We start from the raw sequence: 18579 nt of genomic DNA, 5'->3' as shown, positions 1-18579 counted from the left end.
TTTGCCATACAGAAGCTCTGATGCTTCATGCAATCCCATTTCTCCAACCTTTCTTTGTTTTGTTGTGTTGCTGAGATTCTATTAAGAAAATTTTGGCTTCTGCCACGGAGACCTAGGGTTTCTCCTATTCCATCCTGTAATGTTTTCAGGGTGTCTACTTTGACTCCAAGGTCTTTGATCCATTTGGAGTTGATTCTGGTGAAGGGTGATATATAAGAATCTAGCTTTAGTTTTCTACAAGTGATTAACCAAGTTTGCCAGCACCGTTTACTGAAGAGGCTGTCTTTCTTCCATTCTATTTTTTTTAGCTCCCTTATGGAAGATTAGATGACTATAGGTCTGTGGATTTGGTTCATTTCCGGATTTTCAATTCTATTCCCTTGTCCTGGGGTCTGTTCTTGTCTATTGTCATTTTCATGATGTTAATCCTTCCAATCCAGGAGCATGGGAGGTTTTTCCACTTTCTAAGTTCTGTTTTAATTTCCTTTTTCAGTTGTTAAAGTTTTCTTCAGAGAGGTCCTTCACTTCTTTGGTTAAGTTAATTCCTACCTATTTTATTTTTTGTGGGGCTATTACAAATGGAGTTGCTTTCCTGATTTCAACCATGCTTTTCTCATTGTTGGCATACAAAAAAGCCACTGATTTTTGAGGGTTAATTTTATTCCCTGCTACTTTGCCAAAGATTTGAATCAGCTTGAGTAATTTGGGAGTGGAGTTGGTGGGATTCTTTAAATACAAGATCATGTCATCTGCAAAGAGGGAGAGTTTTACTTCATCTTTCACTATTTGGATCCCTTTTATGTTTGCATCTTGTCTTATTGCTGTAGCTAGGTATAAAAATATGGAATACTTCATGAATTTGCATGTCATCCTTGTGCAGAGGCCATGCTAATCTTCTCTGTATTGTTCCAATTTTAGTATATGTGCTGCCGAAGTGAATATCAGACTTCTTTTTCTTATCAGGCCATTATTGTGCTGTTTCACTCAATTTAGGCTGTTGTTGAGTTGGGTTTGGTAATTACAATTTGTATAGTTAACTATATTGCATAATAGAATTCAAATTCCTACCATGATCAGTAGCTCCAACCTTGTGCTTTGTTGTGGGGACTGGAGCCTAGATCATTTATTTTAATGTTCTTACTCTTAAGATTTCAGCTTACCTAAATCACAGTAGTAACACTTCCTGCAGTCTTGTCTTTCCCTGAATGATTACTGGTCATCATCCTCAAGTCTTAATAAGAAATGAGAAGAATCTTTCTGGTTACTTGTTTGGTCTTAGATTGTGTACCTGTGATTCAGGAATGGTACTTTCTCATCATTGCCTGTCCCATTTTATAAAAATAACTGTTCTCCTATTTTTTACCAGGCATAGGGCTGGAAGATTTTCTCCCTCTCCTAGAGTCACACATTACATCCACCTGTTTTCTGTGAAATCTCAGGAAGACGCTCTTCTCAGACCAGAGAATCTGGTATTTGCTTTTTAATAGAAAATGGCCAGTGGCCTAGGGAATTCCTTGCTTGTTTCCCACCAGTGCTTCATATTTGCCTAGAGTTGAGAATGTCTGCTTTTCCTGTTTTCCTTCCAACTTTCATAACTTGCATTGTGGAGGATGGGATGCATTCTCATGAAGTTTGTAATGAGCAAGCTTTAAAAAGAAAGATACACCTCATGTCTTTTGTATATTAAGAAGTTTAATATTTTTGAAGTATCCTCAAGACTTTTCCAAGTAAACAGAACTTTTTAATAGAAGAATAAACTGTCTTACGATCATTTCAGTTAGCGAAAATACACTGGAAATTTTGTGATAAAAATGAGAAATTGTAGACTTGCTTTGCAAATAGTGTTTCCAGTGACTCTAAAATGTCAGACTATGTCAATCCAGGATTAAAATTCAACTGTTTATTTCTTACTATCTTGATGATTGGCATCTCTTTTTTCATTTTTTGACAAAGGTGAAAGTTCTACATCCAATTTCCAAAAGAATACTGGATCAACCTTTAAGAAGTGATTATTTGTAGCCTCAGACTCAGGATACAGACTTCCAGGAAGGAAATCTATTGGCCTACCATAGGTCAATGTAAATAAAGAGTGATGAGTTATAATACAATGCACTGGTTATATGCCTCAGATTTCATAACAATATGACTGGAGAAGAGTAGATAAGAGAGTTTATCTGGCTCATTGTCCTTATCACAGGGAAAATGAACCAAATATTTCTGACTATATATTTATGTTCTTATACATATTATTTTGTTTTTTTTTTACTTTTTTATTCTAAGCCTTTAATAGCATAAGAGTACATCATTATAAAAAATCTGATAGTGTATATATACAGTATACTATAAACAAGTTGATCCCTCTATTTCCTTAACTTTCACCTCCTTTTTGTTGGACTTCAAAATGCCCTCTATATCTATCTACATCATCATTATCAATTTCTATATCTACCTCTCTCTCCTCTCTCTCTATATATATGTACACACATACACATAAATAAAACACATAAAAACTTCAAAAATCAATATACTATGCAAGGTTTCTCTAATCAGTTTATTTTCTTTTCCTCTATGTACTAATTAGAAAATAACCTTAACTTACTTCATCTAGCTATCTTCAGTACTCATGAAATGATTGGAATTATGTTTTCTACTCCTCTATGAATCTACCTACTGTTTTTATCCTCATTGCAAGAAAAGAATACTCATTTCTTACAGAGACAATATTTAAGGATTGATTTTTGTCTTGGATATTGGGCTAAAAACTGGGACCATTCAACAATCCAATACAAAAATTGTTTTTCCCAAACATATTTTAGATAAGTATATTAGAAAAATAATGAAACAAATTCAAAACACATTCATTCCTAAACCAATGATATAGTAGCAGAGAATCAGGAATCCTCCTTCTGTTTAAAGAGAAAAGAGAGCCTATATAGAACAATATTCGTCAGATATCAGTTGAAGCTAAGGACAAATGTATACTACCATAATCTACACTTAACAGTTCTCAGAAATGTTTAAAAACTCATGAAATAGCATTGAAATATATCAGTATGTATGATTTATCTGAAATTACCAACAAGTCATTTTCTGTACAAATCCATCAGACAGAACATATAATGTAAGTATTCTCTCACCGATTTCTAACTTTGACCTATCAGCATGGTTTAATCAAAACTACTTGGTCCTGTCATACTACATAATTCGCTACAGTAGTGAAGACTGTTATTTTTCACTTTATTGGGAGATAAAACAATCACTTTGCCTCAGGCTGGCTGTCACTTCTCATTGTTATGGGTTAGCATGACATACCATACAACCAACATGTTATAAGATTCTCAATAATCATGAATGACTTCATGGTAGTAATCTATATAAATCTGGCATTTGATTCTGGAACCAATTACTGGAAAAGGCATGCTGAACCAAGACTTTCACCAAGGGAATCTGTTGGTTTATGGTAAGTCAATGTAAATAAAGAGTAATAATTTGTGAAGTCTACAGCTATCATCTAGTCCTCTGATAATGTGCCTAACAGTTTAAATCAATTGAATAGGAAAGAGTAGAAATGTTACCAGGAATGGCGAAAACCTACTAATAGTAAAAACTTAGAAAAAAAATTAAGTCATTATTTGGAGAAGTCTAATGTATGGCCATAGACAATATTTTCCTATAGGTACCCAATAGTTTCTAAAATAAGAATCTGGTGTGTGTGTTTACATATTTTATTTTTATATGCTCTCTAGCAATAGAGATTTTGATTCAAAGTATTGTAACTGTACTATATTATAAATAAATAAACAGTGTAGTACAAAGGAAGAAATACTATGCATAGATATCTAAAATATAGTCCAAGATTGTAGAATTAATATTTTAACAGTTTAATTTTGAAATGTTAAACTCAGAGTAGTCTGCAAAATAGGACAGAAAGTACTTGAGTATATTTTAGACAACTTTCCTTGAGGATAATTAATACAACTATAATGCATTTATCAAAACCAGAAAATTGACATTGGAATAGTATTTCAAAAACTGCATACATTATTAATATCAAACCATTTTATAAATGTACTCTTTAAAAAATATTCAGCTACAAGTGTTCTGAAATGATATCATAGTTATCCACTACCAGTGTGAACACACAGGGCTGTTTTGTCACTAAAGAAAAATGTGACCTTTTTATCTTTTCCAAGCCTCATTCTCACTCCAACAACTCCAAACAACAGCAACTTTGGTCTGTTGATTATCTAACAGTGTTACATAAATATACTCTATAACATTTGGATACTAATAAAATGTTATTGAAATCCGTCTTCTTAAATTTATCACTAGTATTTATTGTACTTTACACTTCTAAATAATAATCTATATCATTATCCCTTTTAGATTTTTCTAACCTTCATTTATTAAACATTTTTATTTCTTCCTGCCTTGTTAAAAGTTTAGTTTTTGAGGAAAAATAAACAAGCAAATATTACTGGGTTTTACGGTAAGTTTTTCCTCAGAAAAATGTCAAAATTATTTTATTAGTGTAAGGTCCGCTCCTGGATGGCCAGCAGACTCCACCCTCCTCGCAGCAAAGTCTCCACCCAGTACCTGCGCTACCTAGGCAACTGGGACACCTGGAAGAGGTCACATCTGCATCCGCTGAGGTCACATCTGAATTTGATGTGGCCACACCTTTCCCCGCCCATACCCTACATAAGGCCTAACCCAGGCCTAACCCAGGCCCAGACGCTCTCTTGCTCTTGCTCTTGCTCTTGCTCTTGCTCTTGCTCTTCTTCTCTTGCTCTTGCTACTCTTTTCTTGCTCTTTCTGTTCTATTCTAGCTCTCTCTCTCTGTTCTTTTCTTGCTCTCTCTCTTTCCCAGCCACGTGGAGTGCCAACCTTGCTGGTCCCAACAGGTCTACCCCTTACCTGAATACCACGTGAGTGCTATTGTTCTTATCCCTCTCTCTGCTCTTTTCTGGCTCTTTTCTCTCTCTTTCCTCTCTTCCCAGCTCTCTCTCATTCCCAGGCCTTTCCCAGCCACGTGGAGTGCCAACCTTGCCTGGTCCCAGCAGGTCTACTGAATAAACCTACCCTTACCTGAATACTACATGTGTGCTGGTGCAGTTCTTACTCGGCTACCTCTTTTTGAAAACCTAACAATTACATTCTCTCTGATATCCAGAAATTAGATATAAAATGCACTGGGATATGACAAATTATACAGGATTCTAGATATTCAGAGACAGTGAGACCAAAAGAGGATACTCTTAGGAGAGAAACACAAAGGTGCAATGCCTAAATGCCTCTTCATATTTATATAAAATAATATACATACTGATACAAACTCCAAGATATGGAAACAAGAGACTTCTTTCTGATTTTGTTTGTTTTTGTTTTTGATGTTTCTGTCTTCTTTAACTTATGTATGGTATCTTTGGAAGGGTTGGGGAGGGCACAGAACTTGAGGGAAAAAGGGTGAAAAACTACAGCAGTGGAGCTCACTGGACACTGAACTATATAACTCATGGGTGGAGAAGGGAGAGAGGGAGAGAGAGAAAATGAGGAAACAGAAGACACTGTATAAAAGGAAATGTACTCATTACCTGACTCATAATTATAATCCCCCATCCATCACCTCTATAATAACAATAAAGTAAATGTATTAAAATATTTTAATATGGCTATATACAAAGCATTTACCAGAAATAAGAAGCTCATTTGGTCCATATCCTCTTTAAGATGTGGTGTTGCCAAAGTTTTAAGTTTATACAATTTTTTTTCTTTATAGATATCATTTTAGGATTCGTAGGAAGATGGCAGAGGAGAAGCTGTAGGCTAAACAAACTTGCACAGAAAGCAGTTTTTAGTGTTCCAGTGAACAGTCCTAAGCTAGAGAATCACACCAAGAGTGCCATCACAGTAGAGTTGGCCAGATTGGGAAAATCCAGGCAAAGAGACAGATGGAAGCACTTTCTGGTAGCCCTGGCTGTGGTGGCAGTGGGAGCAGCCTTAGGTGCCATACCTACAGAGAGAGTCCGGGAAAAAGGTGCCAAATGTGGTAAGTGAGCAGATAGTACTCAACACCAGCAAGAACTGACAAGGAGCAGATATCTTCAGCCTGCAGATCACAGACCAGGGATGGCCCAGAAACCAAGACTGGTGTGAGTAGAACCCTGAGATCCTCACTCCTTCTCAGGGAGCAGAGGAGGGAAGACTGCCCTTCCCCCACCACCACCGGAGATCTCCATCTTTGATACTGACAAAGGCCTGGCTGAGCAGCTAGCTCCAACTCAGGCTTGGAAGAAAACAAAAGAGTCATTTAGCAGGTCACAGGAACCAGACCTGACCTGCCAGGCTCAGCTCCATTCAGGGAAAAGTCACCCCACCCAGGCAGAGGCAGCTCCCCCCCCCCAACCAGGAAAGACTTTCTTCACTGGGTAAACAGAACCTGAAGCTGCACCTCCCTGCAGCAACCTAGACAAACAATTGAAACTCAGTAAACATAAACCCTGAGAATGGCTCCAGGCTGGGCTTTGTGAGTCCCTGAACTAACCCCTAAGGGAAAAGCTACTGATTGCTTAAAGGCCTCAACCCTACCCAGAACCTAGCCTCATCACAGCATCTTAAAGCTAGAGGAAACAGCCATCTCCCTCTTTTGTAACTCTCAAAGCAGATCTCCCTCCCACTGAACTAGCCTGGGAGGAGGATCACAAAATCCTGGGTAAAGCAGAGCATTTTTCTGCCTGCTCAAACTAATTTAAGAAACCAATCAAGCCACAGGAAAACCAAACACCACAAGCAGAGCAGAGATTACACCAAGGGACTGGTTACGACATAGGTGAGATATAGGATTTTCCAACCACCCCCCCACCCAAAAAAATCAAAGAACTATTTCTTGTACGTTTTTTTTAATTTTTAAAAAAATTGTTTGCTATGAATCTTTTTTCTCTCAAAATTTTTAATTTAGGTGTATATGTGTGTGTTCATTTTTTTGTTTTTTAATCTCTTTTGACCTTTTGGTCCATTTTTTTCTCCTTTTCATTTTTTTTCTTTCTCTTTTGTGTGACTTAATTGCTGTTTTGCTCATCCCCAGATATAACCCATCGTCGATTATTAGACCTTATCTCCCCATGTGTACATACTTAATCCAGAAATTTATTACTCAATTCACAACCTAAGCTTACTTTCTTTAATAGCAGTATTACCTTTTTATACCTATATAATTTTCCAGTAACTAATTTTAAGAATTTGTATTTTTTAGTTATTCATGTTTCCTTTCTATCCCTCCCCTCCTCTAATTCTATCCTTGTCTTTTCTCAATATCATTTCTTTATACTTACATGATTTTTTAAGTGTTTTCACTTTTTAAATTTAAATTTTTGTTCTTCCATTTTTTCTTGTTTATTTTTAATTTATTTTCTTTCTCTCTCCTATCATTCTGTCAAATCCATTTCCCTCTTTGAGATTAGGACTTGGTTAAACTCACTCTCCTTTTACCTCTCCATATTGCTCTAATCCTATTTTTCCCCACATTTCTCCCTAAACCTAACAATCCTTCTTTGCTGTTCTTAGCCAATTAATCCATAGTTGTTTGATGTTGAATAGATTGTATCTGTTGAACTAGATTGTATCTGCAACCATTTTGACTGTGCCACTACAGGACTCTGGTTGATGCTTTCCTTAAAATAGTGTTCTAACACAAAATTGGTGTTACTTTCATACCAAATGGGCAGAACAAGCTGGAAAAACACAAGAAAGATGGCAAGTCTGAGTATCTCAACTCCCACTCATGATAATCAGGTGACAGAACAGTCAATGAATAATCCAGAGAAGAGTTCACAAAAAGCTCTACAAACACTACTGGTAAACACAGTGAATGAAAAGATTGAAAACCTGCAAAGGACTTAGTGTGAGCGTGATAGGGAAAGAGAGGAGGCAAACCAACGATTAATACAGGAATCTTGTGAGCATGAGGAAGCTACTCAAAGATTAATACAGGAATTGCATGAGCGGGTTGAGAACAGTCAAAGAGAACTACAGGAACTGCATGAATGTGAGGAAGCTAATCAAAGAGTAATATAGGAATTGCAAGAAGAGGATGAGAATAGACACAGATCAATAGAGGCATTCATGGAATCCATAAATAGACAGTTGAAAGAATTCAGGGAGACCACAAAGGGAATGCTGAATGGATCCCAACAGAAGGAATGGGAGTCCAAGGAAACCATAATCAATCAACTAAGTGATTTGAGAATAAACACTGAACACCAAATTAAGGAAGTAAAGAAGTCCATACATGATCTAAAACAAAGATCCAACAAAGGATTTGAAGCCATCAAAGCCAACCAATTAGAAGGAAAAGAAATAAAAACAAAGTAGAAACTCTTGACAATAGGTTAGCATGCAGAAGATGGAATGTCAGGGATTGAAGACAGCCTAGATATCATAGAGAAAGAACACACAACTATCCAAGACATATAAAAGAAATATGATAGATCTTTTTAATATTTGGAAGACACCATCAGAAGGCCTAATCTGAGGATAATGAGTGTAGAGCAGCACCTAGAGACAGAAGTAAATAGTCTAGGAAATTTATTTAAAAGGATCATAGCAGAGAACTTCCCAAACATGCAAAACGATAGGCCTATTCAGATACAAGAAGCTTTTAGAACGCCAAATAGACTAGACCAGAATAGGACATCCCACATCACATTATAATCTGCATCATTCTATTCAGACAAGCGAAAGGATCCTTAAAGCTGTCAAGTAGAAAAGATCAATCACCTATAAAGGAAAACCAATTAGAATCACCTCAGATTTCTCAGCAGAGACAATTAAAGCAAGAAGAGCCTGGAATGATGTATGCCATGCCCTAAAGACAAACAACTATCAACCAAGAATACTGTCCCCAGCTAAACTCTCCTTCATAACTGAAGGTCAAATAAAAACCTTCCATAGCAAAGAAAAACTAAAACAATATATCTCCACAAAACCAGCCCTACAAAAGATACTTAAAGATGTCCTACACATAGAAAACCAACAAGACCACAATAAAAGCCAAGAAACCCCATCCAAACTGAGAATCCAAGAACCATAGGAAGAACCCAGTTGACACAGCCCTTTAAGAAGGTAGATAGCATGGCAAGAACTACCAAACACCTTTCAGTCCTAACTCTCAACATTAACGGGCTTAACTCTCCAATTAAGCGACACGGGCCTTCTACTTGGATTAAAAAGCAAGATCTTACTATCTGCTGCCTTCAGGAGTCACACCGTGCCCATAAAGCTGAACATATTTTGAAAGTGAAAGGCTAGAACAAAATCTACCAAGCAAACGGCCCCCATATACAGGTGGGAGTTGCAATCTGATTATCACATAAAATAGACTTCAAATTAAAATTAGTGAGAAGAGATAAAGAAGGTCGCTACATACAAATTAAGGGATCTCTCCTTCAAGAGGATATTAGAATTCTAAATCTCTATTTGCCAAACAATGGAGCACCAAAATTTATCCAAGACACACTACTTTCCCTCAAACCTCACATAGATCCAAAGATATTAGTTGTCAATGACTTTAACACACCACTATTCCCACTAGATTGATGAACTCGGCAAAAACTCAACAGAGAAACCGCAGATCTAAGCAAATGCATAGATCAACTAGATTCAACAGACATCTCCTGAATGTTTCACCCAGCAGCATAAGAATACACGTTTTTCTCACCAGCACATGGAACTTTTTCCAAAATAGACCACATTTTAGGTCACAAAGCAAACTTGTCCAAATTCAGAAACACTGAAGTTATACCTTGCATTCTCTCAGACCACAAGGGAGTAAAATTAGAACTCAACACGAAAAGCCACCAAAGAAAGTCCTGTAACACACGGAGACTGAACAACATACTGTTGAATCACCAGTGGGTCATAGAAGACATTAGAAAGGTAAAATGAACTTTATAACTTTGGCTGGGAGGTAGGGGTAAGTAGGGGAGGAGGGGTTAGAGGGGAAGGGATGGGAAGGGGAAACAAAGGATGAGGCAATAATGCTTGATAAGAAATGCACTCATTACCTTGCCCATGTAATTGTAACCCCTCTGTACAGTTTTTTCACAATAAAAAAAGAAAAAAGAAAGGAAATTCAAATGTTCGTGATATTCCACAAAAATGAATATACAAATTATCAGCTCCCCTGGGACACAGTAAAGGCAGTACTCATAGGCAAGTTTATAGCTCTGAGTTCCTACATCAATAAATAGGAGAGATCTGAAACCAAAAATGTAATGAGACATCTGAACCTCTTTGAAAAAGAGCAGCAAGATAAACCCCAATCCAGTAGATGGAAAGAAATAATTAAAATAAAATCAGAATTAAACGAATTAGAATCCCCAAAAAAGCATAGAAAGAAACAACAATACAAAGAGTTGGTTATTTGAAAAAATGAAAAAAATTGACAGACCCTTAGCAAATCTCAGAAAAAGAAGAAAACACACCCAAATAAACAAACTCAGAGATGAAAATGGAAACATCACAGAAACAACCACGATTCAGAACATTATAAGGGAATACTTCTCAAACCTTTATGCTAACAACTTTGAGAACCTGGCAGAAATGGACCTTTTCCTAGCAAATATCGACATGCCCAAATTAAACCAAGATGAATTAAACCAACTTACCTGGCCTATATCAAGCATTGAAATAGAAACAGCAAAAGAGACCTCCCATCTAAGAAAAGCCCAGGAACAGATGGATTTACAGCAGAATTCTACAAGGCATTCAAAGCAGAGCTCAGACCAATACTCCTCCAAATCTTCAATGAAATTCAAAGAGAAAGTTTACTACCGAACTCATAAGCCATCATAACCCTCATCCCAAAACCAGGCAGGGACTCATAAAAAAAAAGAGAGAGAGAACTATGGACCCATTTCTTTGAGGAACATTGATACAAAACTTCTCAACCAAATTTTGGCCAATTGACTTCAACAATTCATCCAAAAAAAATCATACAACAGGATCAAACAGTATTCATTTAAGCGATGCAAACCTGGTTCAATATACGCAAATCAATGAATATAATTCATACATCAACAACAGCTAGGATAAGAACCACATGGTTATCTCAATAGATGCAGAAAAAGCTTTGACAAGATCCAACACCACTTTATAATGAAGGCTCAGAAAAGCTAGGAATCCAGGGAACATTCCTCCATACAATAAAGGCTGTATATGACAAACCTACACACGGCATTATACTTAATGGCAAAAACTAAAGCCATTTCCTCTTAACTCAGGAACGAGACAAGGATGTCCACTCTCTCCATTTCTCTTCAACTTAGTATTAGAATGCCTAGCTACAGCAATAAAACAAGACGCAAACTTAAAAGGCCTCCAAATAGGAAAATATGAAGTAAAATTCTCCCTCTTAGCAGATGATATGATCTTGTATTTAAAAACCCCACGGACTCCAATCCCAAATTATTCAAGCTGATTCAAATCTTTGGCAAAGTAGCAGGGTATAAAATTAACCCTCAAAAATCAATGGCTTTTCTGTATGCCAACAGTGAGATAAATGTGGATGAAATCAGGAAACCAACTCCATTAGTAATAGCCCCACAAAAAATAAAATACCTAGGAATTAACTTAACCAAAGTATTGAAGTCCTCTCTGAAGAAAACTTTAACAACCTGAAAAAGGAAATCAAAACAGAACTTCCCATGCTCCTGGATTGGAAGGATCAACATCGTGAAAAAGGCAATACTTCCCAAGGTTATCTAAAAACTTAGTGCAATACCTATCAATATTCCAACCTCATTCTTCAAGGAAATAAAAGAGGCAATCCAAAAATTCATATGGAACAATAAAAGACTCCAATAGCAAAAACAATCCTTAACAGAAAGAACAGTGCTGGAGGAATAACAATACCAAATTTCAAACTCTACTACAGATTCATAGTAATCAAAACAGCTTGGTACTGGCACAAGAACAGACCTCAGGACTAATGGAATAGAGTTGAAAACCCAGAAATGAATCCACAGACTTATAACCATCTAATCTTCAATAAGGGAGCTAAAAAGTAGAATGGAAGAAAGACAGCCTCTTCAGTAAATGGTGCTGGCAAAACTGGTTAATCACCTGTAGAAAATTAAAGCTAGATCCTTACATATCACCCTGTACCAGAATCAACTCCAAATTGATCAAAGATCTCAAAGACCTGAAAACTACAGGATGGAAAAGGAGAAACCCAGGTCTCCTTGGCACAGGCCGAAATTTTCTTAATAGAGACCCAGAAAGACAACAAATCAAAGAAAGGTTGGACAAATGGGATTGCATGAAATTGCAGAGCTTCTGCATGGCAAAGGATATAGCTAGCAATATCAATAGATAGCCCACAGGTTGGGAGAAGATCTTCACTAAACATACAACAGACAAGGGTCTCATATCTAAAATATACCTGGAACTCAAAAAATTAAATCCCCCAACAACAAATCCTCAAAGAAGAACAACAAATAAGTGGACTAAAGACCTACAGAGAAACTTTTCTGTAGTTTCTCTGAAAGTAGGATGGCCAATAGACACATAAAAAAATGCTCAACCTCCCTAGCCATAAAAGAAATGCAAATCAAAACATTTAGATACCACATCACCCCAGTTAGAATGGCTATAATCAAGAATTCTAATAACAACAGATGCTGGAGGGGATGTGGAAAGAAGAGAACTCTACTGCTTTGTTGGTGGGAATGTAACTTGTTCAACCACTTTGGAAAGTAGTATGGAGGTTCCTCAAAAGACTCCACATAGAGCTCCCCTATGACCCAGCAATCCTACTTTTGGGCATTTACCCAAATGATCATAAATAAGACTATACTAAAGCTACCAGCACAACTATGTTTTTTGCAGCATTATTTACCATAGCTAAGATATGGAACCAACTCAGATGCCCCTCAGTAGATGAATGGATCAAGAAAATGTGGTATATATACACAATGGAATTCTATACCTCCATCAAAAGGAATGACATTGCCCCATTTGTTAGGAAATGGAAAGACTTGGAAAAAATCCTATTAAGTGAAGTAAGCCAGGCCCAAAAAAACATAGGTCCCATGGTTTCCCTTATTTGCAATAACTATTATATGTCTGCGACAAGCAGACACGGTCAGATAAGTTGATGTTAGGCGAAATGAACTCCAAGATAAGGACTCAAATGTTTTTTTTTTTCTTTTTTGCGATTGTTTCTAACATATTTATTCGATGATTTCTTTGTTGCTTTGTATGTCCCTCTCCCACGGTATAACCTGTGTTTTCACTGTATTTGATGTTGGTGTAATTTGTGGAGGGGAAGGGAAAAAAACAAATTGTTTAAATAGGGATACAGGTGGACTCATTGTATTAAGATGCACAAGACCTTATGTCGAATAACAAACGTTACAACTTTGGCGTGGGGCAGGGGTTGGGGGTGTGAGCGGGGCAGATGGGAAGGGATGGGAGGGGAAACAAAGGAGGAGGCAACAATGCTTGATAAGAAATGTGCTCATTATCTTTCTCCCATCTGTAAGTTATTTTCACAATAAAAAAGTGAAAAATATATATAAATCATTTTAGTGTTTTATGGATATGCCTAATCCAAGATCATGTGATTTTCTGGTATATTTTTCCACATTTATAGTTTAGTTTTTTGTTTTTTATGTGTGATATCTATTTTTTTGTATTTTGTCTTTGTGCTAAAGTGTGGAATGAACCCATATGAGAGTGAGTCTATGCATGCTTATGTCTATTTTAAGCAAAGGGAAAGATATAGGAGAGGGGTGGAGAAAGTGTTTGGGGAACATTGAATGTATTAATGGAAATGTCATAATAAGACCTCAGTTGTATAATTAATCTATGTTAATAAAATGTTTTAAGAAAAATGTTATAACTTAAAAATAATTTGATGAAAGATTAATTATAACAATTTCAATATGCTAGCTGGGTGCTGGTGGCTCACGCCAGTAATCCTAGCTACTCAGGAGGCTGAGATCTGAGGATCATGGTTCAAAGCCAGCCCGAGCAGGAAAGTCCATGAGACTCTTATCTCCATTAGACTACTAGAAAAAAACAAAACAAAACAAAACAAACAAAAAAAATAAACAGATGAGGTCCTGGAGTTAAGCGGTAGAGCACTCACCTTGAGCTGAAGAGCACAGGGACAGCGCCCAAGCCCAGAGTTCAAGTCCTATGACCAAAATAAATAAATAAATAAATAAAATTCAATATGATTTAGCAAATTTAACTATAATTTTCATTTAGCAAATTTTTTAAGTTAATTTTATTATCACGGTGATATTCAGAGGGTTTAAAGTTACATACATAAGGTAGTGAGTACATTTCTTGTCGAACTTGTCACCCCCTCCCTCATTTTTCTTCCACTTTCCCTCCCCCATAGTCCCCCTCCCAAGTTCATTTCTAATATATTTTCTTGTGAGTATCGCTGTTGCATTGGTTTGCCATTTGTCCTTTATCTCACCATTTTTTATTCTCCTTTCCTTCCTAATTCAGATAAACGTATATACAATTCCAACGGTACCAAAATCAACTACAGTGACAATAGGGATAAACCATAAGGGGAAAAAAACACAAAAGCAAAAAGAAATCACATAGTACATTCAAATCAACACAACAAAAATGGTACTTGTTTCCATATCATGGAATTCATTTTGCTTAGTGTCATCTTATGTGGTCATATGTACATAGCTATTGAGCTATTCTGCTCATCTGCTAGCCCTACCATTTAGTAAATATTTTAAATGCTGGTGAGTAATAAGGTCTCAGCAGGAACAAATCAATTTTGCCTCCATAGTGCAAAAGCAACCAAAGACAAAGAGATGTGGCCATGGCTGTAATCTATTTGAATTTATTTCTAAAAATGAGTAATAAAATGTATTTGAGTTACAGTTTGCCGGTAACTTAGAGACTATCTTGAATATTTATAAAGGAGATATTCCAGCTTTCAGGGTATCTTTAGTTCTCTAATATTTTGAAAGATTATATGCATGCAAAAACATGTTTCTTTTAAATAGTTCTTCAAATAAGTTTATTTCCTATAGTAAGGGCAGTAAAAATATCATATTTGGAGCCGTACTAATGGCATCCACAAGGGAATTCCATTATACAGGAATTCTTTTATTTGAGGAACAAAGGCCAGTTGTCAGTTGACAACTATCATTTTCAGGAATATTTTTGCATTTGTTTTTTTTTTTTTTTTTTTTTTTTTTTTTTTTTTTTAATTGTATTTTATTTTATTTGAGAACATACGGTACAGAGGGGCAACAATTACATGGGCAGGATAATGCATACATTTCTTACCAAGCATTGCAGCCTCCTCCTTTGTTTACCCTTCACTTCCCTTCCCCGCCTCCCCCCTCCCCCCACCCAATTTTACCCCCCTCCCCCCACCCAATTATACCCCCCTCCCCCCCCACACCGAAATTGTAAAGCTGGTTTTGACATGACATTTTGTACTTCTCATTGTTGCAACAGGTCCACCTGAATCCTTAAACAACTTGTTTGTCCCCATCTCCTCCACATGTTATACTAATATCAAATATAGTGAAAGCGGGGGTTACACTGTGGGGGAGGGACATACAAAGCAACAAAGAAATAATCTTATAAATGCATTAGAAACACATGCATGAAAGAAACGAAAACATTAAAATACATATTTAAGGTTTCATTTTCCTAACATCACATTATCTGGCCTTTTCCGCTTGACTCATACCTATACTAGATATTGCAAATAAGGGAAACCATGGGACCTATGCTTCTTTGGGCCTGGCTTACTTCACTTAATATAATTTTTTCCAAACCTTTCCATTTCCTAACAAATGGGGAAATGTCATTCTTTCTGATGGAGGCATAGAATTCCATTGTGTATATATACCACATTTTCTTGATCCATTCATCTACTGAGGGGCATCTGGGTTGGTTCCATATCTTAGCTATGGTAAATAATGCTGCAATAAACATAGTTGTGCTGGTAGCTTTAGTGTGGTCTTGTTTGTAAACATTTGGGTAAATGCCCAAAAGTGGGATTGCTGGGTCATAGGGGAGATCTATGTGAAGTCTTTTGAGGAACCTCCATACTGCTTTCCAAAGTGGTTGAACAAGTTTACATTCCCACCAACAATGAAGTAAGGTTCCTTTCAGTCCACATCCCCTCCAGCATCTGTTGTTATTAGAGTTCTTGATTTTTGCTGTTCTAACTGGAGTGAGGTGATATCTCAATGTTGTTTTGATTTGCATTTCTTTTATGGCTAGGGATGTTGAACATTTCTTCATGTGTCTATTGGCCATCCTTCTTTCTTCTTCAGAGAAGCTTCTCTTTAAGTCTTTCGCCCACTTATTTATTGGGCAGTTGTTTCTTTGAGGATTTGTTGTTGGGTGGTTTAATTTTTTGAGTTCCAAGTATATTTTAGATATGAGACCCTTGTCCGTTGTATGGCTAGTAAAGATCTTCTCCCAATCGGTGGGCTTTCTATTGATCTTGCCAGCTATGTCATTTGCCCTGCAGAAGCTCTGTAACCTTATGCAATCCCATTTGTCCAACCTTTCTTTGATTTGTTGTGCTTCCGGGTCTCTATTCAGAAAATTTCGACCTGAGCCAAGGAGACCTAGGGTTTCTCCTATTCCATCCTGTAATGTTTTCAGAGTGTCTGCTTTGAGTTCAAGGTCTTTGATCCATTTGGAGTTGATTCTGGTGCAGGGTGATATATAAGGATCTAGCTTTAGTTTTCTACATGTAGTTAACCAATTTTGCCAGCACCATTTACTGAAGAGGCTGTCTTTCTTCCATTCTATTGTTTTAGCTTCCTTATCGAAGATTAGATGGCTATAGGTCTGTAGGTTCATTTCTGGGTTTTCAATTCTATTCCATTGGTCCTGAGGTCTGTTCTTATGCCAATACCAAGCTGTTTTGATTACTATGGCTTTATAGTAGAGTTTGAAATTTGGTATTGATATTCCTCCAGCAGTGTTCTTTCCGTTGAGGAGCGTTTTTGCTATTCGGGGTCTTTTATTGTTCCATATGAATTTTTGGATTGCCTCCTCTATTTCCTTGAAGAATGAGGGTGGAATTTTGATAGGTATCGCGTTGAATTTGTAGATAGCCTTGGGAAGTATTGCCATTTTCACGATGTTAATCTTGCCAATCCAGGAGCATGGGAGGTTTTGCCATTTTTTAAGTTCTGTGTTGATTTCCTTTTTCAAGATTTTAAAGTTTTCATCATAGAGGTCCTTCACTTCTTTGGTTAAGTTAATTCCTAAGTATTTTATTTTTTGTGGGGCTATTACAAATGGAGTTGCTTTCCTAATTTCAGCCACACATTTCTCATTGTTGGCATATAGAAAAGCCATTGATTTTTGGGGGTTAATTTTATAACCTGCTACTTTGCCAAAGTTTTGAATCAGCTTGAGTAGTTTGGGAGTGGAGTCTATGGGATTCTTTAAATACAAGATCATGTCATCTGCAAAGAGGGAAAGTTTTATTTCTTCTTTCCCTATTTGGATCCCCTTTATGTCTGCATCTTGCCTTATTGCTGTAGCTAGGCATTCTAATACTAGATTGAAGAGAAGTGGAGAGAGTGGGCATCCTTGTCTTGTTCCTGAGTTAAGAGGAAATGGCTTTAGTTTTTCACCATTGAGTATAATGCTGGCTGTAGGTTTGTCATATACAGCCTTTATTGTATTGAGGAATGTTCCATGGATTCCTAATTTTTCCAGAACCTTCATCATAAAGGGGTGTTGGATCTTGTCAAATGCTTTTTCTGCATCTATTGAGATAACCATGTGGTTCTTATTCTTGCTCCTGTTGATGTGATGAATAATATTAATTGATTTGCGTATATTGAACCAGCTTTGCATCCCTGAAATGAATCCTGTTTGATCATGGTGTATGATTTTTTGGATGAATTGTTGAAGTCGATTGGCCAAAATTTTGTTGAGAAGTTTTGCATCAATGTTCATCAAAGAAATGGGTCTATAGTTTTCTTTCTTTGATGAGTCCCTGCCTGGTTTTGGGATGAGGGTTATGATGGCTTCATAGAATGTGTTCGGTAGTGAGCTTTCTCTTTCAATTTCATTGAAGAGTTGGAGGAGTATTGGTGTGAGCTCTGCTTTGAAGGCCTTGTAAAATTCCGCTGTAAAACCATCTGGTCCTGGACTTTTCTTAGCTGGGAGGTCTCTTATTGCTGTTTCTATTTCAATGCTTGATATGGGCCTGTTAAGCTGGTTTAACTCATCTTGGTTTAGTTTTGGCATGTCAATATTTGCTAGGAAAAGGTCCATTTCTGTCAAGTTCTCAAACTTATTAGCATAAAGTTTTGAGAAGTATTCCCTTATAATGTTCTGAATCTTGGTTGTTTCCGTGGTGATGTTTCCATTCTCATCTCTGAGTTTATTAATTTGGGTGTGCTCTCTCCTTTTTCTGATAAGGTTTGCTAAGGGTCTGTCAATTTTGTTAAGTTTTTCGAAGAACCAACTCTTTGTTTTGTTGATTCTTTCTATAGTTTTTTTGGATTCTAATTCATTTAATTCTGATTTAATTTTGATTATTTCTTTCCG

At 36.7% G+C, this 18579-nt stretch overlaps 1 non-coding gene across 1 annotated transcript; it reads right to left on the bottom strand.

The window, feature by feature from the left end:
• Positions 1–835: 835 nt before the first annotated feature.
• LOC138834952 (U6 spliceosomal RNA) lies at positions 836–942 on the bottom strand. The gene has a single exon (XR_011374304.1). It is a non-coding gene; the product is annotated as a U6 spliceosomal RNA (small nuclear RNA).
• Positions 943–18579: the final 17637 nt, after the last annotated feature.

Source organism: Dipodomys merriami, unplaced genomic scaffold (genome assembly GCF_024711535.1).
Source record: "Dipodomys merriami isolate MVZ:Mamm:240054 unplaced genomic scaffold, mDipMer1.0.p SCAF_22, whole genome shotgun sequence".
Taxonomy (NCBI): domain Eukaryota; kingdom Metazoa; phylum Chordata; class Mammalia; order Rodentia; family Heteromyidae; genus Dipodomys; species Dipodomys merriami.
The sequence above is the reverse complement of the archived record's forward strand: the minus strand, read 5'-3'. Positions and strand labels throughout refer to the sequence as shown.